This window comes from Panthera leo, chromosome Y (assembly GCF_018350215.1).
Source record: "Panthera leo isolate Ple1 chromosome Y, P.leo_Ple1_pat1.1, whole genome shotgun sequence".
NCBI lineage: Eukaryota > Metazoa > Chordata > Mammalia > Carnivora > Felidae > Panthera > Panthera leo.
In genome coordinates, this window is record NC_056697.1 from 293,953 (window position 1) to 316,404 (window position 22,452).

Sequence of the window (22,452 nt, forward strand, 5' to 3'; positions counted from 1 at the left end):
CTTCCTTGTGGGACTCAGACAGCCCAGGACCCAGCATCACTGCCTCTCCCTTGATTCAAAGCAGGGTGGTTCTCCCATGATAGGTTTCCAGAGGCAGAACCATGGATGAAGTGGCCTTGGGAAGTTTTTGTAGCAAAGACTGTTTACGGTCATTGCGTTTTGTTCTACGGTGTCACTGCCCCCAGGACAAAAAGCAGAGAGAACATCCCTTAACACTTTCCAACCTAAGCAATGGGATTTTAGGTAAAATGCCCTATGGACCTGGTAATTGAAAAGTAATTTTAGTTTGTTCGCTCCTATTTTAATAAGCTTCCAAAGAAGGGGCCGCCAGCCTGGCTCAGCCAGAGGAACAAGCAACTTTTGATCTCGGGGTTGTGAGTTCCAGCCCCACGTGCGTGGAGAGATTGCTTAAAGATAAAATCTTTAAAAAGATTTCAGAGACAAATAAAAATGTTGAGCAAAACAACAAAAATGAAACGAATTTATGGCAGCTCTAAACAAACTAAAGAGAATGGAAAAATCATAAATGCTTAAAAAAAGACTGAAGGTTGTTCAGATTTGCCCTTTCATCCACAGGAAAGAGTTACAGAGGTTATGCATGTGTGCGTTTTTTTTTTTTTTTTTTCAGACCTCCGTCTATTTTCCTGATTCAAGAGCCCAGTTTTATTTTTTATTTATGTTTAATTTTTTTAATGTTTATTTTTGAGAGAGAGAGAGGGAGAGAGTGCAAGCAGGGGAGGGGCAGAGAGAGAGAGGGAGACACAGACTCCGACGCAGGCTCCAGGCTCCGAGCTGTCAGCACAAAGTCCGATGTGGGGCTCGAACTCAGGTATGTAAGATCGTGACCTGAGCCAGTCAGATGCTCAACCGACTGAGCCACCCAGGCGCCCCAGTTCTTTCCGTTTTAATTTACTTACAGTGTATTTATTTTGCTGGAACGCAGCATGATTAAACTGCCTCCTACTGGGTTTCTGAGTGTATAGTACAAGCCTGAGGACACAGATAAATAAAAGTTCATGATCTCAAAGGTTTCCTAGTCTAATGGGGTGGGAGCGGCAATTTATATAATTAGGCAACTCAGTGCACAATTACATGGTAGAATGCGCAAGTGTGAGGAGAGAAAGAGACAAATATGGGGAAAGGATCAGAATGTCTGCATTTGATAAATTACAACCCGAAAGACACCAACCAGTTCAGACAAGAATGGGCTGCTTTGCAATCAGGATTGTAGAGACAACACGGAGAACTTTAAAACTGCAGGGTTGGGGCGCCTGGGTGGCTCAGTCGGTTAAGCGGCCGACTTCAGCTCAGGTCATGATCTCGCGGTCCGTGAGTTCGAGCCCCGCGTCGGGCTCTGTGCTGACAGCTCAGAGCCTGGAGCCTGTTTCAGATTCGGTGTCTCCCTCTCTCTCTGGCCCTCCCCCGTTCATGCTCTGTCTCTCTCTGTCTCAAAAATAAAACGTTAAAAAAAAAAAATTTAAAACTGCAGGGTTCACTCTTATGTGGATCCTGAGAAACTTAGCAGAAACCCGTGGGGGAGGGGAAGGAAAAAAAACGGGGGGGGGGGGTTAGAGTGGGAGAGAGCCGAAGCATAAGAGACTGTTAAAAACTGAGAACAAACTGAGGGTTGATGGGGGTGGGAGGGAGGGGAGGGTGGGTGATGGGGATTGAGGAGGGCACCTTTTGGGATGAGCACTGGGTGTTGTATGGAAACCAATTTGACAATAAATTTCATATATTAAAAAAAAAAAAAAAAAACCCTGCAGGGTTGAGGGGCGCCTGGGTGGCTCAGTCGCTTAAACATCCGACTTTGGCTCAGGTCGTGATCTCGTGGTCTGTGAGTTCAGGGCCTGCACTGGGCTCTGTGCTGTCAGCACAGAGCCTGCTTGGGCTTCTGTCTTCCTCGCTCTCTGCTCTCACCCAGATGTGTGCACGCTCTCAAAAGAAACAAACACTTAAAGTCTGGCAGGTGAGTCTGGGCACGGACTGCATGATTCATTTTATGTGAAATGTCCAGAATACACAAATCCATGCAAACAGAAAGATTAATGGCCCTCAGCTGCTGGGGAGGGCGCTGGGCATTAATGCCTAAGGGGACAGGGTGTCCTTTTGGAGGGGCTGAGAATGTTCTGGAACCAGACGGAGCTGGGGGTTGCACAACTTTGGGAGAGTGTTAAATGCTCCCGAGATGGACAGTTTGAAGTAGTTCTCTTTACATTATGTGAGTTTCCCCTCAATTTTTAAATTTTTTTAAATGTGTTTTTATTTTTAGAGACAGACAGTGCATGTGGGGGAGAATCAGAGAGCGAGACACAGAATCCGAAGCAGGCTCCAGGCTCCGAGCCGTCAGCACAGAGCCCAACGCAGGGCTTGAACCAGCCTTATTTAAAGGGTGAAGCGACCAGGCATTTGCGGATGTTGGCCGGTGGGGCCGTCACCTGAAAATCAGGTGAACGTGCTCACAAGCCGAGTGTGGGCCTGAAAAGCGAAACTTGTGTTCTTATGTAAGTGACTGTTCCCCCCACCCTGGGTGTGCGTGTTCAGTGGCAACCCCAAAAGTTATGTCCACGTCTCAACTTTCAAACCTGGGAAGGGGACCCTCATTCGAAATAGGTTTTTACAGATGTGATAAAGTGAAGGACCTAAGACCGTCCTCTATCACAGTGGTCCTGTATCCAATGACAATGTCCTTAGGAGAGACAGAAGAAGAAAGACACAGAGGAGAAGCCACGTGAAGGCAGAGGCAGAGACGGGAGGGACGCGGCCACGAGCCCAGGGACGCCTGGAGTCCCAGAAGCTGGAAGAGGCAGGAAGGACCCTCCTCTGGAGCCTCAGGAGGGAGCACAGCCCTGCCTGGATCTCAGCGGTCCTGCCCCTCTTGGATCTCAGCAGCCCTGCCCCTCCTGGATTTCAATGGTCCTTCCCCCGTGGATCTCAGTGGTCCTGCCCCCCTGGATCTCAGTGGTCCTGCCCCCCTGGATCTCAGTGGTCCTGCCCCACCAGGATCAGGATCCCTGCCCTGCCTGGATGTCAGACTTCTAGTCTCCAGAGCTGGCAGAGCATGAATTCCTGTGGTTTTATGCACCCAGGTTATGGGAATTTGTTATGGATGCCCCAGGAACTAACACCCTGGGTCCTTGTTAAAATGGGAAGACTCTAGTGAAATAAAACCAGGCATCTGTGCTTTGATCCAGCTGGTACAAGTGGCCCTCGAGGAGGCTCGAGCTACTCTGTCTAATGAGTACGCTTTGCCCATTTTGTGTATTTTAAACATCGGGGGAAAGTCCAAGGAGATCAGTCCTTCTCCCAAAGAATGCCCGGGGATGCCTGGTACTGGGTCTCATGAGAGAGCATGAGGTTTTTGTTTGTTTTTGTTTTGTTTTTGTTTTAAGAGGTATCGGTCGGTCTTTGCTCTGTACGTGTCGTGGAAACCTATTTCCGTGCTCCACAGAGTGAATCTCTGGGTTGGGGCAGGAGTGGAGGAAAAGGCCGGCTGTGTCCTCTCCTTGAGGTCGAATGGCTACGATGCTCACTGCAGCACGAAGAGCATAGGACGGACACGTGGGCACCATCTCTGTGCCCGGGGTCCACGAGGGACATGTGAGCCCCCTCAGGGCTCCGCCTTCTGGCCTCCAAGCGCGAAACTTCCTGGAGGTGCTTTGCCTCGTTTTTAATTCATCGAGACTGCTTCCTGATCCGTCAGAGGAAGGCCACAGACCTTGACAAATACCTCTTTGTCCCGTGCTCAGCACTCGTTTGGAGAAATAAAAGTTACATCGAAAAATGCCCCCTTTTCCATTTTCATCTCTGATGGAATTCTCTGCTGACCCCCTGGTTCCCCATGGCTCCGTTTCAGGGTTTGATGATACGGAAAAGAATTTTGTATTTGGATAATAAAATTTCCTTACTCGCCTTCCGCAACCTTCAACTCAATTTCCTGTCCCCGGAGACAGTGTATATTACAGAATAGAATCCAATTCCTTTTTCGTAGGGAAAAAGTTCCAATTTAATCTGAATATTCAGTGCTTTGCACTGGTCAGGGTGATGGATGGCGTATGGAAATGCTTCTGGTTCAGGTAATCAAATGGCAGAATGCACTCCGGTATTGAAAGAAATAATGAAGTCTATTCAATATTCTATAAAGTGCAGAAATGCACATTACGCCGTGGAGACCCTGCGTCCCGTTATTACCTTGCCAGCACCAGCTCCGTCGCCAAAATACATAAATAAATAAACAAATAAAGGGTGGCCACCAGTGGAGAATTAAAGTGCACATTACGCCGTGGAGACCCTGATAAGCACCTGGGGAAGGGGGGGGGAGATTAGCCCTTTGGGGGTGACGGAGAATTACGGGCACCCCATTCCGCATACATCCCGCGGCAGGTTGGAAGATGATGCCACGCCCGTGGCCCAGAAATCGGGGGTGTGGGCAGGATTGGGGTGCTTGAGCAGAGCATGGCATCCGGGTCAAGAATCAGCAGCTGAAAATGACGAGACTGGGGGCCCGGCTGCGGGCAGAGCCGGGCGCGTGCGGCCGGGATCGTGTCCGTCCTCAGGGAGATGCTGGCGACAGACGCAGACCGCGGCGTTTTCCGTCGTGCTGCTCCTGTGACTCTGCCGACTCGGGCGTTGTTAGCGATAATAATCACCAGCACCCGACTCCTAGTGAGACATGCCCCCCACTGCGATCTCCGAGTGGGGGCTTTGGCTTACGCCGGAACGTGGGGTGCTAAGCTTCTTTGCTCGCGCTCCGCAGACAGCTGACACGTCAGAGGGAAAACACGCGTGCAGACCAGCTCCGCGGCGGGGAAGCCTGGCTTCCTGGGGGGCGTTTCCAGAAGGAAGACTTTGCCTATCAAAGTCCCATCCGGACACGTGGATCTGGACATCCAGGGTCCCACGTACAAGCAGGGGCTGACTCCAGCCTCGTACGCGCTGGACGGCAGGGCGGACCATTGGACCCCCAGACCCGGGCGGGAGGGCAGAGCTGACCTAGGTGCCAGAGTGACCTCCGTGACCTCACCGCCCCTGGTCTGCTCACAGACGTGACTTCACAGTGGCCTGGACGCGGACCCCGCTCTCCAGGGACCTTCGTGTCACCACCTTGCCGGCCCCTCCTCACCTGGACACAGGTGGGAACCCAGGTGTTGGAGCAGCCCCGCCCGGCTGGCCACACTTGTCTCCTGGGCTCGACAGAGGTGCAGTGACGCAGGGATCAGGGCTGTGGGGGCTTTGTTGCGACCCGGCTCCCGCCAGCCTCGGTCCTGGGGCTCCGGGTCACCTCCGGAGGGCCAGCCGACACGGGCTGGGTCTGTCCCTTCCGTGGCTCCCTGAGCTACTCGCGTGCCTTTGGCACATGTCTTCCTGGGCCTCTCAGAACACCGCGTGACCGCCTACAACTCTTCCATTTTCGAACTTTTATTTAAAATATTTTGTTTAGGTAAAACTCACATAACATAAAACTAGCTCTTTGATTTTATTATTCGTGTATATATTTTGAGAGAGCAAGACACTGTGCACGCACACGAGCAGCGGAGGGGCACAAACAGAGGGAGACAATCCCTGGCAGGCTCCATACTGTCGGCGCAGAGCCCAGTGTGGGGCTCGAACCCGTGAACCATGACATCGTAACCTGAGCCCAGAGCAAGAGTCGGACGCTTAACCGACTGAGCCACCCAGGCACCCCCAAATTAACTCTTTTCAAGTGACCAATCCAGTGGCATTTATCACATTCACATACGGTGCGGATGTCACCCCTCTCTGGTGCCAAAACCAGAGGGAGACCGAAAGGGTCTCCCAAAAGGGAGACCCCGTCCCCTTGCCAGTCACTGTCCTTCCCCTGCCCCAGCCCCTGGTGACCCGGAATCTGCTTCCTGTCCATGCCCTGGCCTGCTTGTGGACATTTCGTAGGAACAGAATCCCATGCTCTGTGTCTGCTTCTCTCCCTGAGCGTTGTGGTTTCCAGATCTGTCCACGTGGCTGCGTTGTCAGAACTTTCCCCCTCTTCGTGGCCAAGTAATAGTCCCGCACGAGGATGGACCACACTTGATCTGTTCCTCTGTCTACACACGCTCGGGCTGTTTCTGCTTCGTGCCTGCTCTCACTCATGCGGCTGTGAGACGCGTCACCCCTCTGTGTCCCTGTCTTCCTCCTGGTGACAAGGGCTCTGCCTCACCCTCTCTGGGCCTCAGTGTCCTTCTTGGTGACACCCTCAAAGCCCTCACCTTGCAGATTCCGATGAGCATTCGGAGACCTGACAAGAGAAAAGCCCGCAGAACCATTCTGCAATCTCAGAATAGCATCTTATTTGGAAATCGGGTCTTTGCAGACGTGAGTGAAGGAACTCTAGGTGAGCTCACCTGGATGACGGTGACCCTAAATCCAATGACAGGTGTCTTTACAAGAGACAAAAGAGGGGAGACACAGACACAGAGGAGAAGCCACACACAGATGGAGGCAGAGACGAGAGGGACGTGGCCAAAAGCCCAGGGATGCCTGGAGCCCCAAAAGCTGGAAGAGGCAGGAAGGACCCTTCCCTGGAGCCTCTGGAGGGAGCACAGCCCTGCCCTGCCTGGATCTCAGCGGCTCTGCCCTGCCTGGATCTCAGCGGCCCTGCCCTGCTTGGATCTCAGCGGCCCTGCCCTGCCTGGATCTCAGCGGCCCTGCCCTGCCTGGATCTCAGCGGCCCTGCCCTGCCTGGATCTCAGGGGTCCTGCCCTGCCTGGATCTCAGGGGTCCTGCCTGGATCTTAGCGGCCCTGCCCCTCCTGGATCTCAGTGGTCCTGCCACTCCTGGATCTCAGCAACCCTCCCCAGCTTAGATCTCACCGGCCCTTCCCTGCCCCTGGATTTCAGTGTCCTGTCCCACCTGGATCTCAGCGGTCCTGTCCCTCCTGGATCTCAGTGGCCCTGCCCTGCCTGGATCTAAGTGGTCCTGCCCCTCCTGGGTCTCAGTGGTCCTGCCCCTCCTGGATGTCAGTGGTCCTGCCCTTCCTGGATCTCAGCAGCCCTGCCCTTCCTGGATCTTAGCGGACCTGTCCCACCTGGATCTCAGCAGCCCTGCCCACCTTGGATCTCAGTGGTCCTGCCCCTCCTGGGTCTCAGTGGTCCTGTCCGTCCTGGATCTCAGTGGTCCTGCCCCTCCTGGATCTCAGCAGCCCTTGCCTGCCTGGATCTCAGTGGCCCTGCCCCTTCTGGATCTCAGTGGTCCTGCCTGAATCTCAGTGGCCCTGCTCCTCCTGGATCTCAGTGGCCCTGCCCTGCCTGGATCTCAGTGGCCCTGCCCCTCCTCGATCTCAGCAGCCCTGTCCTGCCTGGATCTCAGTGGCCCTGCCCTCCCTGGATCTCAGTGGCCCTGCCCTGCCTGGATCTCAGTGGTCCTGCCCTGCCTGGATCTCAGCGGCCCTGCCCTGCCTGGATTTCAGAAGCCCTGCCCCACCTGGGTCTCAGCAGCCCTTCCCTGCCTGGATCTCAGCGGCCCTGCCCCTCCTGGATCTCAGGGGTCCTGCCCTGCCTGGGTCTCAGTGGTCCTGCCCTGCCTGGATCTCAGCAGCCCTGCCCTGCCTGGATTTCAGAAGCCCTGCCCCACCTGGATCTCAGCAGCCCTGCCCCACCTGGGTCTCAGCAGCCCTTCCCTGCCTGGATCTCAGCGGCCCTGCCCCTCCTGGATCTCAAGGGTCCTGCCCTGCCTGGGTCTCAGCAGCCCTGTCCCACCTGGGTCTCAGACTCTGCCCTCCAGAGCTGGAAGAAGATGGCTTCCTGTGGTTGTAAATTCCCAGTGTGGAGTCATTTGTTGTGACCACCCCCAGAGGCTCACACAGCACCTGTGTTCACTGTGGCCACAGAGCCTACATGGCTACAACAAGCCCTCAGTCACTCACCATCAACACCCCGTCCAGCCCCCTTAGAAGATGAGCTGTCTCATCTCTGGAACTCCTGGGGGTCATGAGGTACAGCCTTTAAGTAATGGGGGAGGGGGAATCTTTTATTTGATTCCATTGCATGGAGCCAGAAAAACATCATTGCGGAGCTTGAGCAGAATTGCCCTCCTTGAGGTTGGTGGGGTCACCTGTGTTGGTGGAAGAGATACAGGGAAGGCACCTAACAGGGGGTGACCAGGTCCCCTCCATCCTTCAGGCTGCCGGTCTTTATTTTAATGTAATGAACAGATTGCATGGCTTTTGCACGCTGCCTTAGATGTCTTCAGAAGCGAATTGTTGCTGCACTCAGATAGCTCAGGGACCTTCACAAGATGCAGTTCCAAATCCTACCTCCGTAAAACTCTTGCGAAAACAGCCCCCCACAGCAAGCGCTGCTCTCCAGCACTGTAAGACCCGTAATGGTGAAAAAATTGAAAGCAGTCGAGACGATCAAGAATGGAATGTGTTCAGTGAGTTTTGATAGCTTTACTCTGGACAGTCTGCAGGGTTGCACATGATGACAATGGCTACAAGCAAGCACAGAGACCGCAGGATATGTGCTTGTTACAGAGGCAAAGGGGATGGTTACGTAGAAAAGCAGGATGTGCGCTCTGTCAAAATAGCCTCTGAGAAACCAGGAGGTAACCCTCAAAGTGAGAATCATTTCCGTTAGCGTGGTCGAGAGAGGTAGGAAGTGATTTAAAAAATGTTCTCTCCGCCTCCCAAATTTCCCATAGTGATACCCGCACGGGCTAAAAATTAATCTGCGTGAAAATTGTTTTGGAAAAGCGTAGGCTGTAAATAACTTTGGGAAAGAAAAGGGCAGAAGGCAATCTCACTGTCCTCAACAATATACGGCATTGGAAGACAGCTCACAAATTTGTCTTTAAGGAAGAAAAGATTGTTTTCTGGATAATTCTTTAGTCTAATGAAAGCCTCAGAGGCAGGACTCTTGCTAGGGCATACATCTGCCCCTGAAAAATGAGGCAGAAAGTCTTAGGATCTGGGATGTGATACTGTCTTCGGTTTCCGTCAGCATAAAGGCAGCCGGTCGGCACTTGCTGTGGTAAACACTGTTTTTTTTTTCCTGCTGAAGACCTACATTTGACCCCGAGCATTTTTCTTAACAACATGGGGCTGTATTTCAGATAGCCAAAGTGAGTGATTTGGATCATTTCTTTTACTTTTTCCTCTTTCTTTCTTTCTTTCTTTCTTTCTTTCTTTCTTTCTTTCTCTTTCTTTTTTTGAGGATTATAAAAGACATAGGGACTGATTGGAGAGAACTTGAAAAATATGGGCCCAGGATAAAGAGAACAAAAATCTCCAGTCATGATCTCCTCTTCCACCTCCCACCCCCCCCCTCCCCGGAAAAGATCTAGGTCTTTCTGTTTCCACACGTGAATAATCTTGATTACGGACTGGTTACTGCACACAGCGTGAGGGCAGAAACGGGTTTGCTGTTCTTGGGGAGGGGTGGCGACGCAAAGGGGGTGTCTCTGATGCTGTGAAGGACTGTTCCAGAGGGTCTCGCTGGCTCCTCTCAGCTGCGCAGTCTGGAGACACAAAACACTGGGAATTAGCCCCGAAAATGTGGGGAAGGGTCCCAGGCACGGAATGCACCCAGGGGGCAGGTCCTGAGGCAGGAATGAGCTCCCTGTGTCTGGGCAGAACCAAGGCTCTTGGCTGGAGCCCACGGGCCGAGATAACATGCCGGTGTGTGAGCTGTGCCGGCTGGCAGGGCCTTGTCGTAATGGGGACACAGAGCCCCTGGGAGTCGTCACACACAGGGGACGCCGTGCAGTTTGTACTTCGTCTGCTGGTTTCTCAAGGGTTAAACATAGACTTGGCCTTTGACCCAGAAATTCTGCTGCTTAGGTACAACGGGACTGAAATGTGATATAAATGCTTGTCTGCGGTGGGGTCACATGCTGTGTGTGTGTGTGTGTGTGTGTGTGTGTGTGTGCGCGTGCGTGCATGTGAGAATCTCTAAATGTCCTACCTACTCAGGAAGGAATTATGGCGAGGTAAACACGTGTAATGGGTGAAATGGGGGCTACCCAAGAGAAATGTCCACATCCTAACTTCCAGAACATGGAATGGGAGGGAGACAGCTAGGAGCCCAGGGATCCTTGGAGCCCCAGAAGCTGGAAGAGGCAGGAAGGACCCTCCCTGGAGCTTCTGGAGGAAGCACAGCCTTGTCCCATCTCGTGTCATGGGTCCTGCCCCGCCTGGATCTCAGCAGCCCTGCCCTGCCTGGATCTCAGGGGCCCTGCCCCTCCTGGATCTCAGTGGCCCTGCCCTGCCTGGATCTCAATGGTTCTGTCCCTCCTGGATCTCAGTGGTCCTGCCCTGCCTGGATCTCAGGGGTCCTGCCCTGCCTGGATCTCAGTGGCCCTGCCCCTCCTGGATCTCAGCGGCCCTGCCCTGCCTGGATCTCAGCGGTCCTGCCCCTCCTGGATCTCAGACTTCTGGTGTCCAGAGCTGGGGGAGGATGAGTTCATGCTGTTCTAGGACCCCAGTGTGTGGTCATTTGTCATGTGGCCAGGGGACATTCACACACTGGGGATCCCTGGGAAGAGAACACAGCACGGAGGCCTGACTCTGTGTACAAGCAGAAGTCCAGGATGATGCTCTTAAACAGCATTGTGGGGGCGACTTGGGACAGACTGACCAGCCTGGGCTGTCCCCCCAACATCACAGTGCCATCCCATGGCTCGGGAGGACGCCCCAACTTTGCCGGCCCCAGCCATCTGCTGTGTCCTCCTAAGCAGCCCGTGTGGAAAGAATGCCCTTGCAGAGGACGGCTGAATTAAGTCGTGTTCTGGCAGCACGTAAGTCAGGTTATTTTAAGGGCTCTTGGTCATGCCCCAGAGGTTATGTACCAGCAGATTTCAGGAAATCACAGCCACGCATGGCATTAAAGCCGCATTACTGTCTGGCTCCAGAATCTGAAGTATGTAATTAACTCCTAATCCTCAGTGTCGAACGCCACCAGGCACTTCCATGGCAGAAACACACTGCTCTGTGAGCCTTTCTGGGAGTCGTGGGGGCACAGAGCTCCTCTGGGTCCAAGCAGACACAGTACTGGCTGTATCCCGTCTACCCTGTGCTCACATCACAGATGGGACAAGATGGTGTGGGGAACAGGGGGCCTGCTTCACCCCCTGACATGCTCTCCCGGTGACCTGATGGGCGACCTCTCAGAGTTGGTGACGTTTCTGAGGTTCACGTACAGCAAACGGCTTCCCTGGGAGCCACAGAACGTTCCCACGACCGTCAGTGATGCGGGTGGTTCAAGACCCATCTTGCCTGCACAGCTCGTGAACTTTCTGTCGAATTGCCTTTTGCTAACGGCCAGGACTGTGGCAGAGTCAGAACTGGGTTCCACGAAAGAAGTGTATTGTTAACTTCAGTCTCCTTTCTGACCGACTTGAAACCCAAACCTGATCACATTGTCCAAGATGGTGCAAGATCTTTCCCTGGAAATGCACAAAGGCAATTGGCCCTTGAGTCTTTGAAAAGTAGCACACACGATGGGTCTGATTTTCCTTCCGGACATGGAGTGAAAACGAGATGTAGGTAGATGATAGATGGAAGGAAAGAGAAAGAAAGAAGAAAGAAAGAAAGAAAGAAAGAAAGAAAGAAAGAAAGAAAGAAAGGAAAGAGAGAGAGAGAGAGAAAGAAAGAAAGAAGATAAATAGTATATAGATGGATGGATGGGTAGATAGACGATAGACATAAGGAGTGGATAGATCGATAGATATGATGGATGGATGGATGGATGGATGGATGGATGGACAGATAGATGATAGATATGATGGATGGATAGATACATGATAGATAGATACATAGATAATGATGGATAGATCGATTAGGTAGATGGACACATATGATGGATAGATGGATGGATAGATGGATGGATGGATGGATACAGATGATAGATAGATATGAGGGATGGATGATAGATACATGATACACAGATGAATAGATAGATGGACAGATGGATGCATAGATGGACGGATGGATGGACAGACGATAGACGGATAGAAAATGGATGGAGGGATGGATGGATGAATGAATAGATTAGATAGATGATAGATAAAACGGATAGATCATAAATGGAAAGATTGAAAGTACAAGTATTTCCTTTACAATACATATAAACATACCACTGGTTCGTAAATGACATATGTGCACACAGAAAGACCCAGCGGAACATCTGAGGCTGTGAGTGAAAGTTTTCACTGGCGTCCAGATGAGCAAAGAGTTTCCGGTAGACATACACGTATCCACAAAAATTATGTGCATTAGAATTATATATCTAATATTCCACAACATTATATCATATGCATATAGAATGGAAAATATAATCATATCATATACTTATGTAATACATGAGGATGTAATATGTTACAGAAATATACCATACGTGTATATACGTTGTATAACAGAACAGTTACAGATAATATGCGTATGCATATCCCATAACGATATAACATAGTACACTCTATTATATATAATTTGGTATCTCTCTTTGCATTACTTTCATAATCCCATGAACTATCAAGATGGCTTTGAACTTTTGCACATGGATTTCATCCCCACACCTGCCCCATGCCTCGAATTCCTCCCAGCTTTCTGCTGAGCCTCTCCAGGTGGCTGTCGGGTAGGGTCTGTGGACAGGTGCTGTCCTTCCCTCTGGGGGTGCAGAGGCGGCTGGCCTGATGGAGACTTCGCGAGCCTGGTGGGGGAGGGGTTTGGGGACAGAGCCTGCCTCTGTGGCTTTGCCCTCCAACCCGTGGATTTTAGGTGCTGGCTGTGCGGCTTCTCTTGCTGTGGCCGGAGGAGCTCACTCCGTAGGGGGATCCTGTGATGGTGGCCGGGCACCCTCAGGACACAAGGACTCTCTGCAGAGGCCACATGTGTGGGGGGGTGTCCCCCAGAAATGACTCCAGGCCACTGGGCGGCACAAGGGTCCCCTGTCCGTGGGACTGTGCACCCAACTGCCTTCTGAGGAGTGATACATTTTCACCGAACGCTGGATCACTTCTGTCAGAAGCAGAGAGGTCCCCCTGTTCACGCATTCCACAGGTTGTGCCCATGGCGCGTGATAACCCCACTCCCACAGGCTGCGAGGGCACCGGGGAACCTGCCTGCGCGTCCGACCTCAGGAACAGGCACATCTTAGGATAATTATGGTGCCGTGTGCCTCATGTGACAATCGGGGCATAGAGTGGATGGCAGTGGGACTCGGGGCTCCGCGTCTACGGGGACCGCAGGTGTGTAAATGCAAGATTGCAACACAGCTAGGTGCACAGGGCCCGGGTCACCGTCGTTGGGGCTCCCAGGAGGGATCCCTTGGCGGGTGCTGAGTGCCGGGAGCACCATCGAGCTGCATTTCTAGCTCTCGAAGCAGAGATTGTGGTCAAGACGCACATAATCATGGGGACAGACAGCAGACAGGAGACTTTTTGTTTTGTTGTTTGTTTTAATTTTTTAATGTTTATTCATTTTTGAGACAGAGACACAGAGCACAAGCAGGGGAGGGGCAGAGAGACAGGGAGACACGGAATCCGAAGCAGGCTCCAGGCTCCGAGCTGTCAGCACAGAGCCTGATGCAGGGGTTGAATTCATGAACCGCGAGATCATGACCTGAGCCGAAGTTGGATGCTGAAATGACTGAGCCCCCCAGGCGCCCCTAAAAAATTTCTTTTTTCTGGCCCCTAAAATTTTTTTAATGTTTATTTATTTTTGAGAGAGAGAGAGAGAGAGAGGGAGAGAGGGAGAGAGGGAGAGAGGGAGAGAGAGAGAATGAGCAGGCGACAGGCAGACAGAGGGAGACACACAATCCGAAGCAGGCTCCAGGTTCCGAGCTGTCAGCACAGAGCCCGACATGGGGCTTGAACCCGTGAACCGTGAGATCATGACCTGAGCCGAAGTCAGATGCTGAAATGGCTGAGCTCCCCCCGGTGCCCCTGGTTTGTTTTAAGATGAAAACATCGCTGTGAGTCCTTGGGACAAACAGGTCAACGCAAAGGCGTGGATGGCAGACGGGCTCCCGCGTCTGGTCGGGTGGAGGCTGTAGGACGGTGTCTCTCCTCGTGTGTCCGTCCCAGCAGCCGTGCCCACAGAGGCTGGACTAGATGCTCCCAAGCCCGCGTCTCCCGGATGCCTTGCACATCCCAGTGGGACAGGTTATTTCTGGCCACAGCACAAGTGGGCTGGATGTCGACACTCTAAAAAGATGCCATGCAGAGCGGGCGGCCGGCGTCGGGGGCGCATACCTCCGCGCGGCACTTGACAGCAGGCGACCCGAGCGGCTCTATTTCTGGCGAACAGGTGGAGGAAGAGGAAGGATGAGGCCCCGAGGCCGTGCTGGTGTGGGCGGCGACACAGAGGGATTCCTACACGGGCTAACATCTCTGCGGTTTGGGCACCGTGCACCCAGCTCGTGAGAGAGCGCGTGAAACCTGTGATGTCGGGGTCTGAGGCCACAGCCCCAGCACGACCCGGGCTGGCGTTCTGCAGAGGCCGCTCTTGTCCTCAAGGGGAACAGTAGGTGTCCCCCTCCCATCCTGGCCGTCTTCCTGCTGTGTCTGAAGGTGCCTCCTTCCCACACTTTTCCTGGCACGCCAACTCACTTGCGAGCGGGGGCCCTCTTGGCGGTCAATAAATCCTCTAGACCCTGACGCATCATTTAGAGTTAAGGCCCTCTTACTTCCCCTTGGGCACGGTCATGTCCCCACATTCTTTTTTTTTTTTTAAGTTTATTTATTTTGAGGGAAAGACAGAATGTGCGCAGGGGAGGGGCAGAGAGAGAAGGAGAGAGATAATCCCAGGCAGGTTCCGCACTGTCAGCGCAGAGCCCGACCTGGGGCTCGAACCCACGAGCCCCGTGACTGAACCGAAATCAAGAGTCAGAGTCTTAACCTGCTGAGCCACCCAGGCACCCCTCCCCAGATGCTTTCCTCAGAGTTACTAACACAGGGCTGCTTCTGATCACCAACCATCCCCAAAAGATCCTCCCTCCTTGGCTTTGGCACCTCACCCCTGCCCTGCCTGTGGTCCTATCAGAACTCAAGAGACTCACAGGGACTCACGTTCTCACGTAGACCCCAAGGAAAGCCAGGGAGATGTACCTGCGAGGAGCTCCCAGTTCGGGGGAAACTGGTGAACAGCAGGATGATATGCTTGGGGACTGCCAGTGATGGGGGGAGGTGGGGGTTCCAGCAAGGGAGGAGGAGGTGGGGTGAGGGGGTAGGAGCCCATTCTACACAGACGAGACAGCCCATGCAAAGGGATGGACACAGGGACTGAGAGATGTGTGCCGTTCACATCCGTTACGGGCTGAGCTGTTTCCAAAAAACCCACGTGTTGGAGTCCTAATGCCCAGGACCTCAGCATGTGACCGAATTTGGACATGCAGTCCTTTTAGAGGTAATCAAGTCCAAACGAGGGGATGCAGGTGGGGCCTGATAGGTCTGGTGTCCTTGTAAGAAGGGGACATTTGGCCATGCACGTGCACGCGGGGGGAAGACATGTGAAGACAGAGGCAGAGATGGGGCGGGGGATGCATCCATGCACCAAGGGACGCCAAGAATCACCGGCTGCTCCAGACATTGGGAGAGGAACAGCTTCACCCTCAGAGCCCCCAAGAGGAGCCAACCCTGGTCTGCCTGGATCTGAGGTGTCTGGTCTCCAGAAGGGAGGTGATGGATTCCTGCTGCTTTAAGACCCGCTTCTATGCATTCTTTCAGCTGTCACGCACCTCATCATACGCCTGGAAACATTTGTGGTTTTCCTGAGGGCTACTTTTGCTGGGTATGGAATTTGAGGCTGGGTTAGTGATACATTCTTTCAGCTGTCACACGTCTCGTCATATGCCTGGAAACATTTGTGGTGTTCCTGAGAGCTACTTTTGCTGGGTATGGAATTCAAGGCTGACAGTTTTCTTTGCACCACTGCCTTCTTTTCTGCACTGTTTCTGACAGGAAATCTGCCTTCAGGGCTGTCTTGGTCTTAGTTAGGTATGTGCCATGTCTTTCCCCACTTCTGGCTCCTTTCAAGATTTTCTCTTCATTCTGGTTTGGAGCAGTTTGATTACAACATACCCTGATGTCCTTTTCCTCAGAACTTGTGTGCTTAGAGTTTGTTAGAATTCCTAGTTTTGGGATTTACAGTTTTCACCAAATCTGGGAAGTTTTCAGCCACTATTTTTTCAAACTTTTTTTTCTGTCTCCGTCTTCCATGACTCTGTCTCTCTCCAAGCCTGCTCTCTTCATTTACGCAATTTTCATGCTTTCTGCATTTCATTTGAGATAGTTTTTGTTCCTATATCTTCATATTGCTACATCTTCACGTTCACTAATCTCTGACTTTTTATCTGCTGTTAATCCCATGCGGTGTGTTTCATCTCACACGTTGTTATTACATCCGTAGAAGTTTGATTTGGTTACTTTTTATGTTCTATGTGTATGTTTCTAGGTTCTGACTCTAGATTTAATGTGCCCTTTGGAGCACCACCCTAGCCTGTACTGACGGAGGGGACCTGGTTTTCGTCACTGCTGGGATGCCAGCCCCTAGAGAGTGCCTGGGACACGGTAGGTTTTTACTCAACACATCAATAAATGCATCGATGAGGTGGTCTGTTCTGGAGACAGTGCTAACAGATGAGCTGACATGGGGTTTCTCCTCGATGTAGCAGAGCCCCCCCCCCCATGTCGGAACTCCCGCAGAGACCAGCACGCTGTGAAGCCGTACGTGCAGGTGCCCTGATTACCTGCTGTAGTCATCAGAATTCTGGAACATTCTGAAGCTGGCTGCTAGAACAGAGGGCCCTGCCCTCTTGGGGGTGAGTGAGGGGTGAGCCATGTGCCCGCAGTTCCAGAGCCCGTGTCTTCCTGGTTGGGAAAATAACACCCCCTGAGTCTTGCTGCTCAGCAGTGCTATCTACCTGCACCCCATTTTAGGAATAAAATATCTGTGGAGAGACGTGTGTGCGAGCGTGTGACCGTGTGTGTATATGTGTGTGATGGTGTCTGTGGTTATATACATTTGTGTCGGCGCGTGACTGTGTGTGTGTGTGATCATGGATGTTTGTGTGCGACCATGTGTGTGGCTTTGTGACCGCGCACGTGTGTGTGTGCTTACGTGTATGTGTGATTATGGATATTTGTGTGAGTGTGTGAGTGTGTGTGTATGTGTCTTACTGTGGTGTGTGTGTCTGCAGCTAGCGGGGAGGGGTGCTGCTGACCAGGTGGCCCCAGGGAGCAAATTCACTGCCTTCCCGACTTCCCTTCCCTCATGCTCAGGAGAGGGCCCTCTGAGGCCGGGCAGGGACAGGCCATGTGGTTTTCTATAGCCGGCGGGGACGTCATTTGAACGGACGATGCGTTCCTGTCCTGTAGGCGGAGCTCCTCCAGGTGGGGGTGCATGGGGTAGAGCCGAGGGCTGAGGCTGGGTGCTGTTACCTGCAAGCGGGCAGATAGATGCTCTCCCTCTTCTCCCTCCCAAGCTCCCACTCGCCTCGTCCTGCCACAGCGTGGCGGGCAGAGAATCGGCTGTGAAAGCAGGGTGCGGGCACACGGGAGTCACTTCTGCTGTAACGTCTGGTGCTCTGTGCGTACCTGTGTGCTCCTAATGTTGCCACCATTCTTGTGCGGACAGGCGCCTTTGGCCAGGAACAAATAGGAGACGAGCGTCCCCAGTTGGGGCATTAGGGCTGCCCTCAAGGCTGCAGCTCAGACATTGAGACCGGTTATTAAAACTCTTTGTTATCGTGCCGTGCGTTGGGAGCAGGAGTCGTCCTAAATCACAGAGGTGGGATTTTACCGCAGAAACGACACGTTTCGGGTGATGCAGGATGCCGACTTCCGGCGCCCGTATCTCCGCGTCCTTTCTCCCGCCTCCCTCACAGACAGAGAGTCCAACATGGTGGGGTCAAGTCCTGTCCGAGACGGAAGTGAATCGTCCCAGCCCCGCGCGTCTGCGTTCGAGGAAGGTGAAAACGCAGCAGGTTGGTGCGGAGTGCTGAGTGTTCTCGGAAGAAAAATGACCCCAGATTCAGCACAGCTGTTTCCATAGGGCTCAGCACCACGCGGACGCATTTAATAAATAGAAGAATTTTTTAATCAAGTCAGGAGACAGGATGTATAAACTTTATTATTGATTACACGTTTGTGAAAGCCTTCTCAATAAAGCAGACTTGCTCCGCTCTGTCAGGTTTCCATTAGGCAGTTTAATCTGGGCAACGCTTACTTTATATTGTTCTTTCTGTTTTATTACCTCGTTTTACACTGCATCTTTGTAGCGGCGAATTGAATAGCATAATTGTTTTTTTTTTTTTTTCTTCCTGGGACAAAAATGTGCTTTTTGTTCCAGGAGGTAATAATTTTAGAAGAAACTTAACCATTTTAACGGGGAAAAGTCGTACCAAAAAAATAAGACGTAGAAAAAGACCCCTTCCTGGGCAGTTATGTCCCCCTTTTGATCTAAACCATTGTGGCAATCTGTCCGATTAGAAGCAGCCCCCGCGTTGTGGTTCCTGGTTTGTTACACACTTTACGGAGAACGTAGCTAATTGCATTAGGCAGCGCTTTAATTTCATTGTCACAAAGTTCGGCTTTTCCATGATGCAGCAGGTGAGCCACAGTCAATCAAGGGGCATCTAGACGTAATCTGTGGCCGGGCCACGCGCGGTGGTGGTGGCCTAGTCCAATTCCTCAGGTCTCCGGTTCATCGCTTATGCGTCCCGTGTGCGTGTCGAGGTTTCCGTGTCACCTCACGTCCACCGCTTCCGTCCACACGGCCTCCTTCCTTCTCTCCTCTGTTGGGAGAACAGCAGGCTCGTTGTCAAGGTTACTCTACGTTAACGGTGGGAAATGGAGAAACGGGGCGGGGCTCAGGCAGGGTCCCGGTGGACTTGGGCTCGGCCGAGGGACCGCTTCACCCCTCCTCGCCCATCCTGGGGCGCTCCGCTCCTGGGATGAGACACACCACGGGGGTCCTTCCACTCAGAGCGATTTGGGACCGGCTGAGAGCCCCTCGCCTGCGGACCCCATTCTGACGAGGAAGGTGTCCAGGATCAGGGTGACTGTCTTGAACGTTACCATCTGTCCCTTCTTCTCTGCTACCCCAGGGGCAGGAGGACGTTCCCTCGTCTGGGCTCCAGGGATCCCGGGGTCCTCAGGACACATACAAACCCTGTTAGGTCACGGGTTCCCAGCTCCGTTAGCCATGAGATGTGGGGTCGACTTGCCAGCTTTCCTTTCGTTCCTGTGAATCGAGGTGAAATCCACATAAACTTTCTGTCTTTGACCGTAAGTAGGACCCGAACACTGAGTATTTTGTGGAGACTTTCTTGGGCTGAGGACGTATCTTTCCCTCCCTAGTTTATCGAGTGTTTATCATGAAACCGTCTTAGGTTTTTTCCAAATGTTTGTTCTGTGCTGACGGTGATGTTTGTGTGGTTTTGGTCTCTTGCTCTCATCATACGGCAAATAACATGAATCGATTTTGTAAAAAAAATCTATGTTGAGATACTCATGAATATATGTACACGTGTGTGTACAAGAATTTGTTTCAACACCTGCTTTCAGTTGTTTTGGTTACCGGCTCACGTCCGAGCGAGGCTCTCCAGGCCAGTTGAGGTGACGGTGCCTGTGTGTCCTTCACCCGAGAGTTGGCTCTGTCTGACACCGTGCCGGCCCCGGGACACGTCCTGTTCTCTGCACCCCTGACTCCATGTGCAGGCTGGTGCTGCGGTCTGCACAAAGTCTGCTGGGAGGAACGTTCTGGCACCAGTGAGATTTGCCGACCCAGAGGATGCCACAGCTGTGTGGATTGGAGTCAGGTGCACGTACCTGAGAGGGTCCCACAGCCCTGGGGAGCCAGGTACATGTACCTGAGAGGGTCCCACAGCTCTGGGAGCCAGGTTCACGTACCTGAGAGGGTCCCACAGCCCTGAGGAGTCAGGTGCACGTACCTGAGAGGGTCCCACAGTCCTGGGGAGCCAGGTGCACGTACCTGAGAGGGTCCCACAGCTCTGGGAGCCAGGTGCACGTACCTGAGAGGGTCCCACAGCCCTGAGGAGTCAGGTGCACGTACCTGAGAGGGTCCCACAGTCCTGGGGAGCCAGGTGCACGTACCTGAGAGGGTCCCACAGCTCTGGGAGTCAGGTGCACGTACCTGAGAGGGTCCCACAGTCCTGGGGAGCCAGGTGCACGTACCTGAGAGGGTCCCACAGCTCTGGGAGCCAGGTGCACGTACCTGAGAGGGTCCCACAGCCCTGGGGAGCCAGGTACATGTACCTGAGAGGGTCCCACAGCCCTGGGGAGCCAGGTGCACGTACCTGAGAGGGTCCCACAGCTCTGGGAGCCAGGTTCACATACCTGAGAGGGTCCCACAGCCCTGAGGAGTCAGGTGCACGTACCTGAGAGGGTCCCACAGCCCTGGGGAGCCAGGTGCACGTACCTGAGAGGGTCCCACAGTCCTGGGGAGCCAGGTGCACGTACCTGAGAGGGTCCCACAGCTCTGGGAGCCAGGTTCACGTACCTGAGAGGGTCCCACAGCCCTGAGGAGTCAGGTGCATGTACCTGAGAGGGTCCCACAGCCCTGGGGAGCCAGATGCATGTACCTGAGGGGTTCCCACAGTCCTGGGGAGCCAGGTGCACGTACCTGAGAGGGTCCCACAGCCCTGGGGAGCCAGATGCATGTACCTGAGGGGTTCCCACAGTCCTGGGGAGCCAGGTGCACGTACCTGAGGGGGTCCCACAGCTCTGGGGAGTCAGCTGCATGTATCTGAGAGGGTCCCACAGCCCTGGGGAGCCAGGTGCATGTACCTGACGGGGTCCCACAGCTCTAGGAACCAGGTGCATGTACCTGAGAGGGTCCCGCAGTCCTGGGGAGCCAGGTGCACGTACCTGAGACGGTCCCACAGCCCTGGGGAGCCAGGTGCACGTACCTGAGACAGTCCCACAGTCGTGAGGAAGGTGCACGTACCTGACTGCCAGGTGCATCTCAGGCATCCGGACGGACCCCCTTGTTGGCTGTGGAAAAGTGCCACAGACCCAGAGTTCATACCCAGAAATGTGCTGAGTACCCCTGGCCACAGTGCGTTCAATCAAAGACGTATAAATCGAATGCGAAAGATGCATAAAACTCTCATATGGGTGTTTGTTCTGGACGCGTTTTCGTCACGATATGAGACGCAGGTGGTCTTAGTGTTAAGGACCCACGGACGACCACGTGACATTACGGACCCGTCACTTTGTTCTCCCAAGATCCCTTACTGGAACGGCAGCTTCCTCGACACTGTCTTTCTCGGCTCTGGTGGATAAAGGGACTCTGTGTGTGTCCGCGCGGGGATCGTAGAGATGGTCCTGAGACCCGACGAAGCAGGGCACCCCACGCAGAATGGCCACAGGGCCAGTTAGCTCACTAGATGAAGACGAGCGTGCCTTTCAGTCAGTTCCAGAAGATTCCAGGAGGATCTTTTCTCTAGGATGTGAGGATCAAAAAACCAGACAAAGAAGGCTAGAGGGGAAATCAGTGTGGTTTTATTTACTCCTTTTTTTGGCGGGGGGGGGGGGGGTGGTGGTGGGGGGATTCGCTTGTTAGCAAGCGGTTGAAGGGTTGTAGAAAGGGTGTGTGTCCAGGAAAAGCCATCACCCTGATGGCCCCCAGGGAGGCTCCTGGCATCCACTACAGGGGTTTGTCGGGAAGGCCTTAGCAGCAGGTGTGCGCGGGCGGTGGGGAGTCTCCAGTCCACGGGCAACGCCACTGGGGGGATACCCACCTGTGTGGTTGCCCCTCAACCCTGGCCGTGAACGCCGTGTCCTGTCTTCCTGTCACTGCGGCCCCAACCGGCCCAGAATCAGACCCTGCGTCCTCGTGACCCCCCGGGTACACCTCATCACATGGTCGTCTGTCTACAGAGCAGCGTTCGTTCGCCTGCTGGTTAAAATGCTGGACGAGTGAGCTCAGAGTCGCCGTGGGCAAAATCATGGCGCTTGGAAGGACGTCCACGGATTCTGGGAGACGCCCTAGATCGTGGTCCTTGTCATTCATTCCGCCCGGGCTCACGCCGGGGTTCAGGCACCTGGCTCTACTCCGTGCAACTGTCCTGCCCGGAGGGAGGCAGACCCTGAGGGGTATGTTGCCTTTCTGAGCCTGGACAACCTTTCTCGGACTCTTGCTACACTTCGGTTTTCCCGGAGAGACGGAGAAATTCCAGGACAGGCTATGTTTCCAGAAGACTCCCCCACCCCCGCCCCGGTTTCTGGGTTGGGTGGGTGGTTGACACTGGAACGTCTGTTGACCATCACACTGAGCGTTGACTACACGGGAGCACACAGTAAGACTCACTTGCCACAACTGTGCAAAAACACGCATAAGGAAACAGCATTGTAAGTGTTTGGCGGCTGGGGGGTGGGGGAGGGGGAGGGCGGGTCAGCACCACCTCGTGGGCCCGAGGGATATGGCAGTCGTGGCTGGGACCTTGCAACGTGTCCTGGCCCCCCGCCGGGCATCAGTGA